This window comes from Suncus etruscus, chromosome 3 (genome assembly GCF_024139225.1).
Source record: "Suncus etruscus isolate mSunEtr1 chromosome 3, mSunEtr1.pri.cur, whole genome shotgun sequence".
In the NCBI taxonomy this organism is placed as follows: domain Eukaryota; kingdom Metazoa; phylum Chordata; class Mammalia; order Eulipotyphla; family Soricidae; genus Suncus; species Suncus etruscus.
This window is the reverse complement of record NC_064850.1, coordinates 107440758-107463853: the sequence shown is the minus strand read 5'-3', so window position 1 is coordinate 107463853 and position 23096 is coordinate 107440758. Positions and strand designations below refer to the sequence as shown.

The 23096-nt window shown below is 35.8% G+C and overlaps 1 protein-coding gene across 1 annotated transcript in view; it reads left to right on the top strand.

Annotated features, from left to right (window-relative positions):
• GUCY1A1 (guanylate cyclase 1 soluble subunit alpha 1) overlaps positions 1–23096 on the top strand; it is an 825102-nt gene that overhangs the window by 249255 nt on the left and 552751 nt on the right. The gene's annotated exons all lie outside the window — the stretch shown is intronic.

The following is a 23096-nucleotide window of genomic DNA, read 5'->3' as shown; positions in this document are numbered from 1 at the left end:
TATTACTTAATATTAAATATTTAAATGCTATTAAATACTAAATATCTCTCCCATTATCATTATGCACAGCACTGGCCAGCCACCTCCTGCTATGTGATATATCCAACATGTGAATGTATTCCTTGCAGTTAATGCTTATGTACAATCTGAATTCAGCATTGTAGCAGCAGAACTTCTAGACCTCTTTTTAACTTTATCTTCATCATTGCTCTGGAAAGCCAAAATAACTTATATAATAATAATCTTTGCTTTTTACTTAAGAGTGTGATGTTCAATTTGTCTATGAATTTGCTACTTTTAACCACCTCGGGCAATTGATCCCCTCAAAAATCTTCATCCCTTCAAAGAACTTCTCATTACAACCTTTTCATATTAATTCTTTATGCTGTGAATAGACCTCAAGCAACATTTTTCTTCACTGCTCAGCAATTTGATATTGTTAGTATATGAAAAATACCCATTTAAAAATGCTGCAGAAAGCATTATTATTATTATTATTATTATTATTATTATGAAAATAATAAAAGAGGGTCAATTTAATTCAAATAATGTCATTTATTTTTATTTTTGTAGTGGTATAAATCAAAGCCAGATTTCAGGCATGCAAAAAGATATCATATTTTGTTGTTTGGGACCACCCCTGGCAGTTCTTGAGGGCTATTCCCAGCTGTGCTCAGCATATGAAATGTTTGGGATAGAAACTGGGCCTCCCACATGTAAACTATGGGCTCAGCATATAAAGTGCTCCTCTTTGGCCATTAAAATGTAATTTTTTTAAAATAAGAAGGCATTAATACTTAAAGCCTTTATTTTATTTTATTGTTTAGTTTTTTGGCCACATGCCTGGAGATACTCATAGCTTATTCCTTTCTCTGAACTCAGGAATCATTCCTGGCAGTGTTCAGGGAACCATATGGGATGCTGAGGGTAGAATCCAGATCAACTTCATGTAAGGCATCATACCTGCTATACTATTGTTCTGGAATCCTCCTTGGGGCTGTCTTAAAAATTGTCCGCAATACACTTTCTCAAAGAGGAAATACAAATGGCCAAAAGGCACATGAAAAAATGCTCCACATCACTAATCATCAGGGAGATGCAAATCAAAACAACAATGAGGTACCATCTCATGCCTCAGAGACTATCACACATCATAAAGAACAAAAACAATCAGTGCTGGCAGGGATATAGAGAGAAAGGAACTCCCATTCACTGCTGATAGGAATGCTGTCTAGTTCACCCTTTATGAAAAACAATATGGAGATTCCCAAAAAAACCTGGAAATTGAGATCCCATATGATCCAGCTATAACACTCCTAGGGATATGCCTCCGAAGCAAACAAACAAACAAAACCTCAATACAAAAATTCCTTACCGACACCTATATTCATTGCAGTGCTATTTACAATAGCCTGACTCTGGAAACAACCAAGATGCCCTTCAACAGAGGAATGGCTAAAGAAACAGTGGTACAGTGGAATACTATGCAGCCATCAGGAGAGATGAAGTCATGAAATTTTCCTATACATGTATGTATTTGGAATCTATTATGCTGAGTGAAATAAGTCAGAGAGAGAGATAGATACAGAATAGTCTCCCTGATCTATGGCTTTTAGAAAAATAAAAGACATTATTGTAATAATGCTCAAAGACAAAAAATGAGGGCCAGAAGGACTGGATCACTAAATGAAGCTCACCACAAAGAGTGGTGAGGCATTTAGAGAAATAACTACACTGACAGTTATCATAACAATGTGAATGAGTGAGAGAAATAGAAAGCCTGTCTCAAATAAGGGGGGCGGAATGGGGAGCATTGATGGTGGGAAAGTTGCACTGGTGAAGGAGGGTATTCTTTATATAACTGATACCCAACTACAATCATCTCTGTAATCAGGTGCTTAAATAAAAATATTATAATTAAAAAAAAGAATTCCTTTGATCCAAAGAAAGGATCACACCTGGAGTGTTCAGAGAACCATACAGTTCTCTTTTTCTGAAAAAAAAAAAAAAAAAAGTCTGCAATAGAAGCAGACTGAGGGATGGGAAGAAAGGTAACTGGGATATTGATGGCAGGAAATGTGCCCGGGTTTTTGTGAAGGGCTGGGTGTTGGAACATTGTATGACTGGAGTTCAATCATAGAAATATTTGTAACTGTATCTCATAGTGTTACAATAAAAATAATTAAAACTATTTTGCTATACTAAAATAATTAAATGAAAATTTTAAAAATAAGAGAATTAAAAGTGTTTGAGAAACCACAATCTCTTTCAGATGACATTAGCACTAAAGCGAATCCATTTTGGGGTTCTTAGATAAATCCAATAAAAACATATAAATTCAATAATTATACATGATCTTCCATATTTTTTTCCAAACTACATTGTGGCTAAGGTAAATGATTTACCTACAAAGGAATTAGTGCTCAAATTGTGCCTTTACTCATTCTTATAGATCTCTTGTTTGCATTGAGGAAGTTATTTTGTTCTATGTCAGAGCTACTTAATTGAAACAGATTGTCATTTTGAAGTAACCTGGATAAAAAGAACAAATTTCTGTACATAAAGAGCTAGAGGCAAGTGATGGGTGACAAAACTGCAGGCAGGGCATTCACCTTGTAAGTAGTTGACATGGGTACAATGGATGCCCACATGTCCCCCTGAACACTGCCAGGAGTAATCCTTGAACACTGTCAGGAGAGCCCCTCACACACGGAAAAAATAACTAGAGGCAACGCAAATCATAACTATATAGTTAAAGATACCATAGGTGCCTCCTTCAGCTGCACATCAGTGGTTTCCTTGACAACACACTTTCTCTTGAGCTTTTGGAAATTGTTATAGAGTAGAAACAATTTGGACTTCAGCAATGAAGAAGTCTCTAAATGCAAGTCCAAAAGATAATTGTTTTTCTCTTCAGGAAGAACTAAAATGCTCTCTATGAATCAGAGTTAGCCATTATTTGAACATTTCGCTTAATAGTTGGTGTAGGCTATGGCTTCATAGGTCCCAGAGTTCCACAAATGGGGCTTAAAAATTGTTTGCAAACCCAACTGACTTTTGCCAAGAAAAGGATAATTCAAAGTTTTAAAGAATTGATTCTAGGGGAGAATATCAGTAAATATGCCTATTTTCTGCTTTGTTTCCTACTAAACAAAAGGAGCTCTAATCTTGTTAGTTACACCTTAGAAAGTGCAGTAGTTGAATATGGCTATTATGTGTGTGAGTGTGTGTGTATGTTTGATCTCTTTTAATTTTTTACCACACCCAGAGGTGGTCAGGGGCTCTTCTTGGCTTGTTCTTTGGGGGTTACTTCTGGTGGTACTGGAGCATAGTCTTCAGTATATGCTCCAGACCTTTGAATTACTCTTCTGACCTGATAACTTACTATTTTTAAAATAACACAAGTTAACTTATAATATTTAACTACTAAATTTGAAATGACATATAAAGAAAATGTGTTAGCCAAAGCTAACTCTTGGAGTGTTAAAAGAAAAAGGAGAAAATGCATTCATATAGTCATTCACACAATCTTATCCAATTGTGAGTGCAAATGAAGGAACACTTGAATTTTCTTGACCTCTAGGTTCACCTCTAATCAATACCTTAGCAGCACCTTAAAATATTTCATAAACTTATTGCTGAGCATCTCTAGAGATGGTATCACACAAATATGTGAACTCCATGTTCTGTTTTCATACTTCTCTGCTGATCAATTTTCTCCATATCATAATATAAGAATACCCACAGTTATTACATCTGGTAATATCTTCTTTGAAAAATCATAGACCTTATTCTCAAAGGTTTTGGTTGTTGATGCACCAAACAGCTCTGTATTTGTATTTTCACCAAGCAGCTCTGTATTTCCTATGTCTTATCATGATCACAATCATCTTATGTAATGTTTATGTAAAGATTACTCAAGATATGGTATCAGTATTGAGGCTCTATTGCATAGAGCAATACATAATTTTCTGAGGATCAATATAGTTTTTCCTTTTATTAAAAATAATAATTTTTATTTAAGCACTGTGGTTACAAAAGATTTATCGTTGGGTTTCAGTCATCGAATGAACATCAACCTTCCCCAGTGTAACTTTTTCCTACCTCTAGTCTTCCCCATTTCCCTCCTCCCGCATCACCTGCTTGTCTTCTGGACAGGCATTCTCTCTCTCTCTCTCTCTCTCTCTCTCTCTCACTCTCTCTCTCTCTCTCTCTCCTCTCACCTCTCTCTCTCTCTCACTCTCTCTCTCTCTCTCACACACACTTCTCACACACACACTCTCTCTCTCACACACACAGACTCTCTCTCTCTCTCACACACACACACACACACACACACTCTCTCTCTCTCACACACACACAAACACTCACACATAGTCATGGTAGTTGTGTAGTTATTTCTCTAATTGGGTTCATCACTCTGTGGTAAGCTAGTTTTTTTTTTTCTTTTTTTCTTTTAAGTGCTGAGATTTGAATTGAGTGTCATGGTTTTTTTTTTTTTTTTTTTTTTTTTTTTTTTTTTTACCACTGAGCCACATCACTGGCCTAGGACTAATACAATTATAAATGTGATATCCTATTTCAACTCTCCAATTTTTCTAACAACTGATAGTCAACTTTTCTAGATTCCTTTCCAATTTTTCCATTTTATAAGATATTCCTTTTTCATGCAGAGAGATGGCTCAAAGAGATAGAGAGCATGTGTGGTTGCATGAGCATTACTCTCGGAAACACCCAAACATTGCTCCTTGACCCAACAACAACCACAAAAATCCCTTTTGAGTCTGGGAAGACAGTATAGTGAGTAGGGGCTTATCCTGTATATTGCCGACCTGGGTTTAATCCCCAGCACAACACATTGGTTCCTTTTATCCCTACCAGCCATTTTCCCTGAAAATAGAGTGAGGAATAATCCCCTGAGCATTGCTGGATATGCCCTTCCCCTCCAAAACCTTCTTTCTCTTAAAATAAAATTTCTTTTTAAATTTAACTAATAGAGTGAGTTTAATTTTTCTAATATTTTAGAAACAAACAATGCCTGTCTAAAACAAAATTTTATATACGAAAGATTTCTATCTGCCTACATGATGTCTTTGAATAAATTTTGATAAATGTTATTTGCTCCTCAAAAAATATATCTAATGTCAGTGTATTACTTGTGTAGGAATCATAGAAATTATGGTAATTAAAGCAATTGTGTAAGTATTATACCAGAGTTGAAAGTAGAAAATAATTCTGAAAATACATTTTGAACAAAAAAAAATTTTAATCACAGTGAGGAAAAACTCTAAGTCTTTAAGTATAATAATAATCACCACCATCAAAGAGTAATAGATATGTTTTTGTGAGTTGAGAATTTTTTATGATAGTGTCAATGCTTACTTGCTTGACTCCTTCATTCTCTATAAAAATCTATGTTAGACTTAATAACCCTTTTGGAAGACATTATAAACTGTAAGTACTTCTTCAGCTGTAATTTTGAGAAACTATGTTCTCCATTGTGAGACAATTTTGAAAAAGATCATTTGAAAGCCACAGAAAGATTCAAAAGTTCACATAGGGAAATGTTTCAGTAAATAAATATATAAAATATTTCAATAAGATGCCTAAGTTTTTTAAAATCTTATTTTTTACATTTACATATATTAATTTATATCAGTGATATATATCCCTCACTATGTTCAAATATTTTCACTAATTTGTTGGTGGTGATGCTCAGGGGTTACTCCTGGCTATGTGCTCAGAAATTGCTCCTGGCTTGGGAGACCATATGGGATGCTGGGGGATCAAACTGCAGTCCATTCTAGGCTAGCTTAGTCAAGGCAGATGCCTTATCACTTGTGTCAACACTCCGGCCCCAATTTTCACTAATTTTTATATTTTATATTATATTATTTCATCTTATATATTATATTTTAAAATAATTTTATAATAGCTCACATTCATTATAACCCTATCATTTATTCAATATGTTCTAAACAATCAAGAAAATGTGTTCTTTTGAAAATTTAATACAATTCTTTTTAAATACAATATATTTTGGTGGTGGGAATGTTGTACTGGTAAAGGGGGTATTCTTTTTATAGCTGAAACCCAATACAAACATGCTTATAATCATAGTGCTTAAATAAAGATTTGTTAAAAAGAATAAAGAAAGAAAAGAGGCTTCCAGGGCCTGAGCAGTGGAGCAAGCAGTTGCCTTGCACATGCTCATTTAAGATGGACCATAGTTCCATTCCTCAGGGGAGGGTATGTGTGTGAAGAAATCAGCCTAAAACCTTTTAAATTGGGGGGAACATGCAAATTTAGTAAAATTTGTTCTTTTTTTTTTCTGTAGAATTGTACATACCTTAAGTATTTGATGTCAATTTATTTTTGCATAAACAATACATCTTCACTTTAAGAAATTTCTTTTGATAAGTAGATAACTTTTCATTTTAATCAAAAGAAAATAAGTATCTATTAAATTATTTTTACAATATTTATTTGCTTAGATGATAAAAATTGAAATCTGATTTTTACAACTATTTTCTTCACAAACATTTTAATTAAAGTAATTTCTTTAATCAGTTAGCTAGTTCATCATCATTACAACACACTTACTTTAGTATTACAATTTTATAGTAATTTTACACAGGAACAGAAAACTGTTTTATTATGTTGCTAAATATTTTATCTTTCTTTTTAGGTGGCCAAGAGAAAAATTAAAAATTTTAATTGCAGTTAAAATTTAAGAGTTGCTAAGTCATCTGGGTGTTAAGAGAACGCTGTTTGGAGTAAGTCAATGCCAGGACAGTGGAAGGGTCTTCCCTGATAGAGGTTTACTTGCTGGTGATGCTATAGACAATTATGGTTGTTTCTTTAGATGGCATCCATGATTCACGCATGTATGGGCAATGCCCTTTCTTCTGAGGCCTGAGCCAAGTCAATATGCTAATATTCCAGGTATAAGGCCCAACTGCATTACAAAATTTGTGTTCCTATCTTATTAGATAAGAGCTTGTTTGCAGATGTAATATTTTCCCATTTTTAATGTGGCTATGCAAGAGAGGAACAATGCCACAAGATATTACTGGTGCATCTGGGGGCCAAGGGAACAAGTCCAACAATCCCCGTAACTTGGTTCTGACATGAACTCTAAACAGAGAGACTCTTCAACCAGAATTTCTTATTGAACAAATTACAAAGAAAAAGAATAGTGAGCAAAATTGTCACTATGTAAGAGGATATTCAATAAAAGTTATAGCTGTTAAGGGAATACATCTAAGCTATTCAAAGGAGATATACATCTCTCTTAATGTCTTACTCCTCTCAAAGTTTCTAAAGATAGCCCAGTTTTAAATTTTAGCATAGATTTGTTCAAAATATTAACTTTATTTTAAATACCAGGACAAATTGGTGCCAGACCAAGAAGCCAACTAATGAACATTTTCTAAAGGATGTCTTTTATGCATTATAAAATTCATATCAAAAGATTTTGATATCTTTGATATCTTATGCTTTTTTTTTTTTTTTGGTTTTTCGGGCCACACCCATTTGAAGCTCAGGGGTTACTACTCCTGGCTAAGCGCTCAGAAATTGCCCCCGGCTTGGGGGGACCATATGGGATGCCGGGGGATCGAACCACGGTCCTTCCTTGGCTAGAGCTTGCAAGACAGACACCTTACCTCTAGCGCCACCTTGCCGGCCCCGATCTTATGCTTTTTAATAATGTATTTCTTGATTAACTTTTAAGGACTTTATTGCATCACTTGATTTTTTTTATCAGGAAAACTTCTTATGATAGACGAAAATTTGGGGGCTATGACTTTACTAAATAACAATATTATATGTCAGTAAAGAATGCTGATAATTTCAAAGGTATTTTTGTGGGAAGACAGTGTAGTCACATCAACAAAATGGTAAACTAAGGGGTCATACATTTTACATCTTTATAAAATCAATAACTTTGGGCTAGAGAGATATTACAGCAGGCAGTGTAATTGCCTTGCAGTACTTCCACCCAGGCTCAATTCCTGATACCACATATGGTTCCTTGAGCCCAACCAAGAGAGACCTCTAAGCACAGAACCAGAAGTAAGCCCTAAGCAATACTGGTTTTGCATTTTACTCAACCTGCATTCACACACCCCCTGCCTTAAATTGGATAAGAAGCCAATGCTCAAGAAGAGGTAGTAGTAGTATATATATACATATATACATGTGTATATATGTATATATATGTATGTATGTATATATATGCATGTATGTATATATATATGCATGTATGTATTTATCAGGTCACCTCCAGAAGAGACAACTGAATGCAGAGTCCAGAGCAAACCTTAAGTATCATAGGATGTGCCTATGCCCACTCCCCTTAAAAAAAGCATTAAACTCTTTAAAATTGGCTAACAAAGAATTAACTTTTTTCTCTTTTGCTTTTGGGCCACACCTGATTGTATTCAGGAATCAATCCTGGTGGTACTTAGGGAACCATATTATTATGGTTTTCAACATGTGTGGGCTGTGTTCATAGCAAGCTTCTAACTTGCTATCTCTCTGGGTACTAAATTGACTTTTTTTAAGGAAGAGATCTATATGATCGGCAGTTGCTTGAAAGATGCTCAACATTACTGGTAACATAGAAAATGCAATACAAAACCACAAAGTTAATTATTCCACACCTGTCAGAATGACTATTATCAAAAAAGGCAAAATATAAGCATTTTACTGAGATGTGTAGAAAAGGAAAACTTTAGACACTTTACATAAAATGGAAATTGGTGCAACCATTTTGGTAACTACATGAAATTTCCTTTAAAACACTAAAACCAGAAATCCTTTATGATGCTGCTTCTGAGTAAATATCCCAAGAGATTAAAATTGGTGCCATGAAGAAAACCAACACCCACATGTTCATTGCTATTACCTACAATGGCCAGCAGAATGGCAATGACCTACAAACTAAATATAAATTCATAGACATAAACTGGGTGAAAATTGTGCTAGAGCACAATATAACTTAGCTTTAAAAATAATTACTTATCTTAAAAATATTCTACCTCCTCAATTTGAATAATCCCACAATAAAAAATAACCTAAAAACCTCTGAGATTCTTTTGTTTGCATACATACACAACTTCCTTTTGCCATCAACTTATACCAAATCGGCATGTCTGTCATTGATCCTGTTTGAAATTTAAGAAGATAACTTCACCTTGTTCCATCTGTAACTCTTTTTTGGGGGGGCAGGGAGGGATATTGACTCCAAAGCAATGCTCAAGTAATCTTGGACTTGGGTTCAATGTCTTGCACCACCTATGATCCTCTGAGCATTCCCAGGAGTTATGGATCAATTTAAAGCCAGGAGCAAGCCCTGAGCACTTCTGGATGCAACCCCTAAACAACCAAACAAACTACTTACATTCCTACTTTCTATTTGTGACTCCATCAGATTAATGAGTAAATAATATTAATGCTTAAATTTATATTTATGTGACCCTTTGTCATAATTTTTAAAATGAGTTTTATATAAGGTGGTTTCAAATAAGAGTTGATTTTTTTTCTTGAAAGGGTGTTTATTTGTATCTATAAGTTCAGGTTACCTGAAAAAGCTTTCCTGCTCTAACCCTCATGTGCACTGAGAAAAATCAAAGGACATGCGAGAACCCACCAACTCTGTGAGTTTGTAGAAAGGCAGGAAAAAGGAACTAGCATGCATTGGCTTAAACACTAGAGTCCTGCCATCACATATTTTTATATTAGTTTTGAATTTTACAAGTTTTTTTTATTTAAGCCATTTGAGAGATAGAATGAAAGAAAATAGTAATCCTTTTGGAACTTGGACTATAATCTTGTAAACACTACAGAACAACCCAGGAATACCTACCGTTCTATGTGTTGTGTCTAATTTTGGTTGTGTGTCTTTTATCTACTCTGCAGGGAATATGAGAATGACTATCATACAAAGTTCTTCCCTTTCCAGAGAACTGGATTTTATTTAATGTAATTTAAATTAATTACAAAAAGTATATAATAAAACACCAAAAGATTCTTTGGAGAGAATAAAATAAAAGGATTAGAGTATTTAACAGCAAGACTGACAATAAAGATGACAATGTTCAAGAGATTTTGAGAGGTTACACCCACATACCCAGCCTGTTCTAGTTGTTCTGAGTGTGTGGAGTTGAAAGAGGGAGAAAATAGAAGTTTCTTTTTGCAAAGGACATGCCTCCTAGTCTAGAGTAGACATTAAGATATATAATATTAAGGACAAGTCAACAGGATATAATTACCTGCCAAAGAAAGATGGTAGAGAACAAGGACAATGAAAATCAGACAGCTGAGAAAAATAAAATTCTCAGAAGTTAGTAAAAAAAAGTTAATAAAAGGAGATTCTAGAACAGATTTGAATTTGAATATAATAGATGTGGAATGAATGGAGAAATGCTTCAGTAAGGGAGTATATATATATATATACATACATATATATAATTAACTTTTTTTACTAACTTCTGAGAATTGTGTGTGTGTGTGTGTGTGTGTGTGTGTGTGCCCTATTTGCTTTAGCATCTATCTCAATGTAGATTCTTCATGGAGATGTAATTCACTTTTCTCTTTCTCCTACCAATTTGTCTGAAGTTAATTCTATGTCTTGGCCAGTTTCCTCTAAGTTCCTACATTGACACCCTGATGTAAGGTAATGTGAGTCAAAAAATAGAACAACAACAACAACAAAAAGATGATAGCAAAGTGGATGATAAAACAGAACAGGATTAAATATAAATTGGAGATAATATATTTGTGATTATAGGTTAAAAAAATCTAAGAGAGTGAAGTTTATGCCAAAAGTTTGTAGATAGATGAGAAAGGCTTTGTGCTTTTTTTTTTCTTTTTTGATTTTTTTTGGTATTGGGTGACCTAAGAGTTATTTCTGGAGACTCAATCGACTCCCCAGTGTGTTAGTTCAATGATTGGACCTAGCAAGTGATGCTTCTTTAACCTTATGGTTATGTGGGATAACCTTATGGTTTGTGGGGACCTCTACGGTTTGCCTCTTATGATGGGAGGGGGAGTGAATCTCAGAACTACAGGCAGCAGCGATCAAGGTATTCTAGGACTATATCCAGCAGTGTTTGAATGCTAAACCAGGTGGGGTGCATGCCTGGTACCCATCCCTAACACCTCTACTCTTTCCTCTGCCCCAGAATTAGGATCATGGTATAGAAATACAAAAACTAGTTTTTATGTTGTTTTATGAATTATTACACTCCTAAGAAACAATGTGGAGCTCCAGAAAGTCACTGAATATAATTAAACATTAACTATTAACAGATGACTGACAGTACCATTAACCTGAACTTCATGCAAACTAGTTCTTTCTTCAGAAGAAAATTATATATTGTATCCATGTATAAGAAACTTAAAATTCTTACTAAAATGTTGTTGAGAGTCATTTTCTGAGTGCAGGCTTGCTAAAGTGGCATTTTAAATATATATATATATATATATATACACTATGTATGCAAAACAAACTACAGAAATATAAATAAAAGTTCTCGACAATTCTTTCTTACTACATGTATGGCTACGACAGAGTCCACTTGTCTCCTTTAAGGATTTAATAACAAGAATAAACTATTCTTTAGCTCCAAAATTATAAGATCTGTTTGTTTTTAATTTAAATATATTATAGAAAGAAATATGTATAGAAAAATTGAAAGCTACTGGTTTAGATTAAGTTTAAGTTTGAAACTTTGATACAACACAAATGAAAATAACATACAAAACTGGAAATGTGGGTGATTCTTTGTGGATTTGTAAAACTGATAACAGACTTAACATATTATATATTGTTGAATATATAAAAGTGAATGAAATTATTATATAAAAAAGACTCCTAAACTTATAGTATAAGGAAAAAAACAAGAAAATGAGGGAATTGGAAGTGTAATTGAACTTAATTTGCTATTGAGTCTACTCTTAACCCAACAAAGATCTTTCATCTCTGTTGAGTGATCTCTTGACTGTATATAAATTAATTCTAAGATATATATATCTAAACAGTAAAACTCAAACTTTGCCATGTGTTGATGGGAAGAAATTTTTAATGCTGAGTAGAAGGAGATACCCGTCCAAATAAAAATAAATTCACTACATTACATCTTTGATAAATGATTTCTAAGTGAAGTCACTATAGTCACCTTTTCTAATAGATATGACAGAGAGGTTCTGCAATGGAGGAGATATTCTGTTTACTATCTGAGGATTTAAAGGTCCTGGCTTAGTCCTTCTGACACAGTAGAAGTATGTGCACTTTCAATTTCAAGGGAATTGAAAAAAGAATATAAGTGGACTTTCATAAAACAAATAAAAAGCCAATGGAATGTAAATAAGATAATCTAGCAAATATGACCCTAAAAAGAAAAGATAGGATAAATGAAAGAAAAGTCAAAAGAAAATTGAACACAGAAAATTGATTAAAAAAAAGAATGAATATTCAGGTTTCTCAATTATATAAGAAAGAAGATAAATGTTGATGAAATCAGCCCATTTTCACTTTTTTAGCCTGTGGAAATTTCTTTCTACTCTTTTCCTAACAGAAATTCTTATGTTTCAATACAGATCCCAGGCAGAGCTCATACTTTTTTTTATTCTCATTTTTCTTTCTGATTAGAGGAAATATTTTGTTTTACATTTTAATCAACTATGAAAATTGCTATTGAATTCTGACCTCTTTCTGATAAATAATAAAAAGCAGTTAATTGATTTTATTCATTCAGTTTAGAATTTATTTTTCTATATTGCATAGAGTGAATTTACATAGTATGTTTTTATGTAAGTATATATGCATGTAGATATTTAAACATGCATACAGATGTATATATAAGGAGAAGAAAATGTGAGATTACATAGCATGTATTTGCATGCATGTACATTGTAAATATGTATGTATATGTATAAACATGAAATTTTGTATTTATGTATGTATATGTATTTTTAAATACATAATTCTGACAGCTCGGTGGTGATTGATAATAGTTTTGTTCATTCTATAAAACTTCAGAAGGCGGGGCCGGGTAGGTGGCGCTGGAGGTAAGGTGACTGCCTTGCAAGCGCTAGCCAAGGAAGGACCACGGTTCGATCCCCCGGCGTCCCATATGGTTCCCCCAAGCCAGGGGCGATTTCTGAGCACATAGCCAGGAGTAACCCCTGAGCATCAAACGGGTGTGGCCCAAAAACCAAAAAAAAAAAAAAAAAAACTTCAGAAGGCATTTTTTTAAGAATGAAACACTTGACAGTAGCACAATTTAATATACACATTATTTTCATTTAAGCTTTGTCTAACCAGGTTCTGATTTTGAAACTTTTCAACCTGGCAAATAGGTGCAGAACATTTGTTGGGTCACACTCATATGAAATTCTTCCAACACTCTTTTGAGGAATGTACACATAAACTAGGAGCTGAAAATAGTGAGTGAGAATTCAGGATAGTTCTTTAATGGATATAACAGAAATCTGAAAGCTCAAACAGAAAACTCACAAAGCCCCTGCTCTCTTGAACCCTGTATCATCAGATCAGCTGCTAGAATTTCTTCCATTATGATGTAGGGGATAATCTTATGCTATGGTCTTGAATTAAACACACTTGGAGCTAATCTTATCTTCACTTTGTGTGCAGTTCTGATAACATTTCAGGACTAAAGCTCCCGGGACCTTTAGGAAACTGCTATGCTATTTAAGGCTCTTCCAAGGTTTGGAGTTCTTGCCATATAGCACAGCCAATATCTTGGTAGTCTCTGTAGCTCTGATCCTTTCTTTTCAAGGATATCTGCTGTGACATTCTGTAACTCATTTCCTAGCTTCATTGCTTGTTCAGGCCAAAGCCTTCTTTTGTAGCTCATCTACCATACTGCACAGTGGTTTGTCGTCTCTGACATGCACTCAATGGGTTCCTCCAATCTCCTGGGCATGTCTAGTGCAATATTTGATTTGGAATAAGTTTCTGTGTGACCTTTTAGATGATCAAAGTATGTTTCTTTCATAGATAAATACAGATATAGATGATATACATACAAATATATATAGAAAGAGACATAGATATATTATTTCATCCATAGTTGCTGCTTCACAGCTCCTCAAATGCCAAAATTTCCAATGTACTGAGAGAGATAAAGATGTCTTTTGTGGGGCGTGAGCAATAGGCCAGCAGTTAAGGCGTTTGCCTTATATACTGCTGAACGAAGTAAATCCCCAGCATCCCCTGTGGCCCTCTGAGCTCGTCACAACTGATTTGTGAACGCAGAGCCAGGAGTGACTCCTGAGCACCTCTGCACGTGACTCCCAAACAAAAAGATGTCTTTTGTTATGTGAATGTGGTAAGTATTTAAGAAAGAGGCCTGGCTGCCAGAAGAACTGAATGTGAAAACTTGGTTCCGAAAATTGAACATTATTTCTGACTGACGGTTATGAAGCTTTTTTGTGGGTTTCTCTTTAGATACCCTCCCCCATTCAGCTAGCTGCCTGCTAATCTGCTAACTTGAATATTGTCTGCGTCAAATATTGCTTGCTTTATTGTTGCAAAGATATGCTCCTATCACAATTTGCTTCTTTTATTGTAGGGACTCCCTTAACTAGTGTGGCCTAGACATTGGAGCCACCTTCTGAGGTTACAAGGATTTCTTTAATTAGTCAGGTCCTGAGATAGAATCGTCCTTCTGAAAATAACCATCTGTTGATTGAAGTTTTACTGAGAACCACTGTTTTGTTGTTTCTTGTAACAAGCTCCATATATAACTGTAGGTGCTCTGAGTTTATGACCAGCCAGGGCAATTCTTGGGGAGTCGACTCTTGAAACTGTAACCTCTAATCAGTCAAGATCAGTGACAGGAACCTCCTTAAAATTGTAGCTGTGAATATAATCCTTATTGATTAAGACCAAAGATAGAGCTTTCTCTGATCATCAAAGCTAAAATAACCTCACAATTGTAACCACCTTTCTTACAATTGTGACATTGTATTTTGCTTCTCTGTTGAAGAATGATGTCCCCACACTTTAAAAGGGTTGGAAGAATTGTGTTTGGGGTCGTACTCTGCTTTCCTTTGTGAGAAGTGCCATACCTGCACAGCTAAAAAAGAATTCCTAACTTTGCTGAGTGCTTCCATCCTTGCCAACCTGGGGCATAACACTAAAGATATATCTGCCATGGAACTTTTAGTCTCATCCTATGCCCGCAGGAAATGAGAAGCGAGATTGAGGTTAAAGAGCCAATCTATATTGCCTAAATAATAATATCTCCACAAAATCCCAGAAGTATGGAGATCAGATAGCTTCCAGGCAGGTGAGCAGCAGAGGTATTGGTGGGAGGGGTTCCTGGAAAGAACTTGGATGCGTCCTTTCTCACCCTTTATCCTCTCTCTCTCTCTCTCTCTCTCTCTCTCTCTCTCTCTCTCTCTCTCTCTCTCTCTCTCTCTCTCTCTCTCTCTCTCTCTCTCCCTCCCTCCCTCCCTCTCTCTTTTAATGATTGCTCTGAGTTATATCTTTTGCAATAAAGTAGTAAAGACTGAAAAGAAAAATAAAAAGCATTTCCTGAGTTCTCTGAGTCATTCTCACGAAGTAAGTGAAACTGAGGAGGGGGATTCTGGGAACTTCTGATTTATAACTAGTAGGACAATAGCATGGAACAGATGGTCACCAAAAGTCTAAAGAGAGACTCTTGGGAGGTTAACTCCATTTCCAGTGGAATCTGATACTATCTTGGCAGATACTGACAGAACTGACCTGAGGACCTGAGTTAAACTGATGTCTGGAACATCCTGCTGGTGTCAGGGAATTCTTTAGCCAGGTAGAAATAAAGTCTTGGGCTCTTTCAGTCATATACTGCTGTGACTTTTCAATTTACTTGGTATCTCCTGATGTTGCTGAAAAATATAACCAATGAAACAATATATTGTTATTATTTTATATGCAACTTTACATGTTTAGAATTCAGTATAGAGTAGGAAATAGCCTAAATTTTATCATTAAATACAGCAATCTGCTAAATGAAGTACAAGTACAATATTTAAATTTAATGAAAATAAACCTTCAGGACACAATAAATTTCTTTATATATAATAAGAATTCCTTATGAACCGTTTTTTTTCTTTATGAATCTTAAGGCTTGTTTCGATGGAACAGCTTCTCTAAGAAGTACTTTTCAAATGAATTCTACTTTATTGATTACTAAGGTCATGACACTTTAAAAATTGCTTTTAGATATTTTTTTTTTTTTTTTTTTTGGTTTTTGGGCCACACCTGGTGACGCTCAGGGGTTACTCCTGGCTATGCGCTCAGAAGTCGCTCCTGGCTTGGGGGACCATATGGGACGCCGGGGGATCGAACTGCGGTCCATCCGAGGCTAGCGCAGTCAAGGCAGGCACCTTACCTTTAGCGCCACCGCCCGGCCCCGCTTTTAGATATTTTTGTTTTTGTTTTGGGGCCACGCCCGGCTGTGCTCAGGGGTTGCTGCTGGCTATCTGCTCAGAAATAGCTCCTGGCAGGCACAGGGGACCATATGGGACACTGGAATTCGAACCAACCACCTTAGGTCCTACATTGGCTGCTTGCAGGGCAAACACCGCTGTGCTATATCTCTGGCCCCGCTTTTAGATATTTTTATTTTCTACCATAAAAAGCTGTTTCTCATCATATAGTAAAAAAGGCAAGAGCTTGAAGCAGTTAAAATAGTAAATCACACAAACATTTTAAACATGTGAATTTATATAAACATGCAATATCTAAAATTATATTTTTTATTTCATAAAACTTACAAAGGGACTATAATTTATGTGCCAAGAAGACTTTATCTAAGAAGTGTTTATATATGTTTAACTGAACTGTGTAATGGTGAGACTCAGACCAAATAAAATTCAGCTTGCCTCTTCCCATTATTTTGTAAAATGTTCTTATTTTTAGGACTTTCTTTAATAATTGACATTGGTAATACATGAGTACAAGGAAATGGAAAGGGAAAGAAATATTTTGAATCTCTGTTGCCTTTTAAAGCTTCATAGTGACTCCCTACATTTCATAGATAAGGATGTCTAAAGGCCACATGGACTGAGTCTTGTGAATGCTAGGAAGAGTGATGACCAACAACAACAATAACAACAACAAAAAAGAGAAATAGCAGAAATTAGCGTCTCTTGAGCTAATAACTTTGGTGAGGCTTTCCTGATAGAATTGTCTTTTGGGTTGACAAGATTCAATGTTGCATGCTGAACGCAATTTTTTACTGTTCTTTTAATTACTTTTTTTGTTCTCCTTTTTTTTGGGGGGGTGTCACAGCCAGCAGCATTTAGGGGCTACTCCTGGCTCTATGCTCAGAAATTGCCCCCGGCAGGCTTGGGGGACCATTTGGGATGCTGGGATTCTAACCACCTTCCTTCTGCATGCAAGGCAAATGCCCTACCTTCAGGCTATCCCTCTGGCCCTCTGTTCTCCTTTTTTAATGTCCTGCTTTCATTTGTCTCTATTGGTTTAATCTTTTCCAAAAGATAATATTACCTAAATACCAGAATATTTGAGTAATTGAGCTCTCACATTCAAGTACTAAAATTGTGATTTGAGCTATAAAATTAAATTAAAATTTTCCCTTTCCTTTATTTAGAATTGGAGTGAGGTAGCTGAGGAAAATCAGAAAACTGGAAAGAATTGATTAAAGTTATTTTTTTCTCAGGCTTCCCTACCCCAATATTTGCAATTTGGACTTATAGCAAACTCATCGCTTGAGTTTCTCTCTTGGAGAAGAGCTTTGTGTGCCCTAACTTTCTATATATCTTTTGTATCATAATTTCTTATCAGTTCTATCACTGTGAACAAAATAGTTCATCTTGAATTGTTTCAGATGAAACTAAAAAAAAAGAATTCCAAAAGAAATTCCCATAATTTCATTTATGTCCTCAAGACCACCACAACTCTGGAATTCAAAAACCTTCTTATTATTCTATGAAGCTTTTCTGTAAGTAGAACCATGAAAATTGTTTTATATTTTTAGTTTTGCTTTTCCTTTTTTCCAAAATTAAGTTATTAGATGAATAACTTTGGGACATCTAATACATTAAGAAATCAGCAGTAAAAGTATGATTTATTATTATACTAAATATAATTTAGCAAATATTAAATACTGTAGGTTAAATAAAATATATAACTTTCTTAATAAATTTCTATTACACATATATAAATATCCCATATGAACACATATATTTTGGGGGGAACACTTCTGTCAGTGTCCACGATTTACTCCTGGCTCTATGCTCAAGGCTCAGGGTATCATGTGGTTCTAGGTGTCAAACACAGATCAGACACATGCAAGTCAAGCTCTTCACTGTTATATCATCTCTTCAGCTTCAAGTATTAATTTAAAAATAAAAACTGAGGGGCCAGAGTGGTAGCACAGCAGTAGGGCATTTGTCTTGCATAAGGCTGACCCAGGACTAATACAGGTTTGATCCCCAGCATTCCATATGATCCCCTGAGCCAGGAACAATTTCTAAGTGTAGAGACAGGAGTAACCCATGAGTACAGATGGGTTTGCCCCCCAAAAAAGTTTTAAAATAAAAACTTATTTATAGGAATAATCAGAATATAAATCTAAGGTTTATTTATTTATTTTTTTTAGATTTGAACATTTGGACATCTTGACGTCTATTAAATAATTCTCAGGAAAAAATAAAAAATTTCTAAAGTTACTAGTTATTCAGATACTCTTTCAGATGTTATCCTTTAAATAACATCACATGCATATAGATTGGATTTGGAGAATATGAAGTGCGGAGATCTATAACAAGAAGTAATAGTTATGAGGCCGGTGAGGTGACGCTAGAGGTAAGGTGTCTGCCTTGCAAGTTCTAGCCAAGGAAGGACTGTGGTTTGATTCCCTGGCGTCCCATATGATCCCCCCAAGCCAGGGGCAATTTCTGAGCGCTTAGCCAGGAGTAACCCCTGAATATCAAATGGGTGTGGCCCCCAAAACAAAACAAAACAAAACAAAACAAAAAACAACTAAAAAGTAATAGTTATATCACTACAAGTCTACAACTCCAGCAAGAGGTATCACTTCTGCTGACTCACCCTATCCATAAACCCAAGATTTAATTCAGTTCTCTGCCTGACATAAAATACACATTACCACTGAGAAGATTGTTACAAATAACAGTCATTCTGCATTTCTCTAAACTATATCCTTGAAAATATACTTTGAAACTTGAAAAATCAGGGCTGGGGAAATGACTCAAAGATCTTGGGTACATGAATTGCGTACATGAAGTCCAGCTCTGCATGGCCACTGAACTCCACCAGTGTAACCCTTCTGGCTCCAAGACCTCTGTGTCTAAAGCTGGAGAGCATCACCAGACTCACCAATGAGCCTGCACAAGGCTAAATATCCCAGGCATGCTCTCTGGGTTCTCCAGAAGCACTGCTGGGAATGCTACTTCCCCCAAGAATTAGACAAACAAAGCAAATACTAATAAAAAGTTTTTTTATTTATGTTGAGAGCTTTCCTAAAGGGTTTTCAGAATAAGTAGGCTGTGTTCCAGCCCCCTCCCTTTCCTCCTTCATTGTCTTGACTTCCTCCTTTTAATCCAATATTCAAAATTGATTCTTGTGTGCTTATCCATAGTATTTATTTAGCAAGATATTAGTATTAGAGATGTTTGCTCTAAGTATAATAGCATAATGTTTCTTGGATAGCTAATAAAAAAACCCACAGTTATCTGATAATTTATAACAACAATGGATAGTATAGTTAATCTAGTTCAAAGGGCTTCCAAAGCAGAATGTATCCCAATAAGAAGTAGCTTAAGGAGGCACAGATGCTATTGGATATACAGATAATGTGATATCAGCAGCATTGAGTCATCTTGCTCCTTTAAAGCTGGAAGACTTTTGTTGGCTGGAGGGTCTCTGAAGAAAACAGGCTGATGATTATACCTAGGAGAGTTCATTATTAGTTTCCATTCCTGGTGTACTAGGTCTTGTTGACACAGTTGTGATGTCCCGAGAAGTAGTTTGTTGATGTGTTGTCAAGGTTCATTTCTTATAAGAAAGAAATTTAAAATGCTTTATGTAATATAAATTTAACAACCAGAAGGGGCTTATATGATAAAAAAAAATCTGACTTTTAAAATGGTCAAGGGGAACAGCTATTGCATTTTTATTTTATCAGCAATCAGGTTGAGGATGGCAGAACTAGCAATGAATTAAGTTCAGAATAGTAGTCATGTTTATAAGAATATGCTAGAAAAATAAAACTTAACATCTGAGGAGTAATGTAATGAGGAATTAATTGGTCATGTAACGAAAAAGGTGAACACTGGTGGTATAGTGGGTTTGAGTTCAAAATGAAAGAAGTCTCTATTTTAAATTGTGTTTGAAAATAAGATGTTTAAGATAAGGCAGGAAAAAGGGGGGATACTTTATTTCATGCCACCTTCTGTTTCTATTCTTTCCATGTAATCACGAGAATGAATGATTCCCAAGCCAGTGAAGAGGAAAATCTAGTGCTTCCACCATTTAAATACTAACTGAATCTAGAGACATCACAAACTCATCCAGCTTATTTTATCAGATGCCTGTGTATTCACTGATACAATCAATGTGACACATAAAATTAGCTACCACAATACTAAGAGAAAAGTGAACAAAAGTTGTTTTGCCTTATTTTGTAGAAACAAAAAATATATTAAGGGTAAATATATTTGAAATGAAGACAAGATAGAGCTATTAAAATTTTTATTCAGTTAGCAGAGGATGTCATAGACTAGATTGGCATAAACCATCTATATTTGCAGTAATCATATTGATCAATTTTAAAAGGTTGCTGTTTTTCCTTTACAGATGTTTGTTTCTGGAAAATTCTTAAAAATCCCTACTTGAAAACCTACAGATGAAATGGGCACCCAGTGGTCTAATGTGTGTATGTCATCTGTCAATCATGAATCTGAGATTTATCTATAAATGAAAGCAAATCTATTTGAAAATTTATTTTATTCAGATGCTTAAATATGTCATTCCACTGTCTTGTTGCTTGAAGTATTTCATATGGGAGATCTGGTCTGATTCTAATATTCCTTCCTTTGTATGTGAGGTTTTTTTTCTCCCTTATTGCTTTAAATAAGTTGCCTTTCTCTTTGTTTCTTGCTATTTGAATTACTAAGTGTCTTGGAGTTGGTTTGTTAGGGTCTATTTTGTTAGGGACTCTTTTCACCTCTTGGATTTGCTCAGATGCATCTTTCCAGAGGGTGGGAAAGTTTTCCGCTATTATCTCCCTGACTAATTATTCTTCCCCTTTCCCTGTTTCCTCCCCTTCTGGTATACCTACAATTCTTAGATTGTTTCTTTTGTCTTTGTTCATTAAATACTGGACTTTTACTTCTAGTGCTTTACCTTCTATTTCTTTGTTGGCTTCTTTGTTGTCTTTTGTTGCAGTTTATCTTTGAGTTGTTCTATGTGATTCTCGAGCTGTGTGATTCTGCTCTTCTGGCTTTCTACGGTTTTACGTATTTCATTTAATTCTGTTTGTATGGAGTCTTTCATATTTTGTAGCAATTCTTGTTTAAGTTGGTTCATTTGTTCATCTATTGATGTCTTATAATCTCTGGCCAGTGTGTCTTTCATTTCTTCTAGCATGGCTTGGAATTCCATTCTCATGGCTGCTTTTAGGTCTTCCTCTCTTGGGTCTGTGCATTTTGGTGGACTTGGAAACTTGTTCTGATTTCTCTCCATCTCCCCTGTTGTTAATGTTTTCCTTGGTTTACCCATCTTTCTTTGCATTTATTGGTTTGGCTTGGAGTGTAGTGCCTTCAGGTTTCAGCCTGCTTTTGCCACCTGTGGCGTGGGGCTGGGTCCCTTCTTGGGGTGTGGCTCTACGTAAGTATATTGGGTGATGTCACTGAGTTTTGGTCCTTCCCTCGTCCTCCAGACAAGTTTGGTCTATCGCCACCCCCTTCCTGCCAGACAGTGCAGGTTCACTCCTGGCCACAATGGTAGAGGGCGTCATTGAGCCTAGATCACTAGCCTTCCCCACCTGGGAGCCAGCCTGCGCTTCCTTCTTGCCCCTCCTAGTCACTGGTCCTCTTGACTCTGTCTCCCTGAGCTGTATATGATAGATTGATGAGTTGGCGATCCCCACAAGTGTTCCCACTGGCCTTTCTCCCCAGCCTTACAGACCTAGGGTTCCCTAGGCTGCCCGTGCTATGTCAAAGAGTGGGCTCCTTTGGGTGGGCGCTCACCACATGCTCCGGTTGGCGGCCTTCCTGCCCTCCCCTGGCCTGTCTCAGGGGCTCACAGCTCCCCTGGATAGGCACCCTCCACACGCTCTGGTCGGCAACTCCCCACACTCCCTCTGGCCTGTCCTGGGAACTCACGGCTGCCCTGTATAGGCGAAAAGCAAATCTATTTGGGGTCTTTAGAATAAATTCAATCTGGGAATTACTGCCCCATTGTGTAATTGCCTCAATGTGTTTTTAGGAAGCTTATAGAGAACTGTTTCCAAATGATAAACATTAAAACAGGAGGGAAAGAATTCCTACATGTCCTCTTCAAAACCAGAGTGAATAGTGTTTTTTTGATCTCCAAATCCCCAAATCCCAGACAATGTGATAGTTTATATATATTGTGTGTGTTGGTAGGGTGGGAGGGTGTGAGGAGATACATTGCTATAAATTTAGGCTTTTACATGATCAGATATAATAGATGTGATTATATTTTAGTCCTTGAATGGCCTCCATTTTGAATATTCCCTTTATGATTATTAACTATAGGATTTCTTAAGCACTTCACATTTTTGGGGTGTCTTGGGGCCATATGTGGTGGCATTCAGAGGTTATTCCTGACTTTGTGCTCAGAAATTACACCTGTTAGGCACAGGGGACCATATGGATTCCACTGATCAAACCCAGGATGGCCATGTGCAAGGCAAGCACCCTAACCACTGTACTATTTATTGGTCCAGCACCAAGAACTACACATTTAACTGGTAGACATGAATCTAAGAATTGCCTCAGAGTTCTATGCCTTGCTAGTTTCTAACAGTGCCTGATAATATTCTTTCCATCAGAGTACATGGATA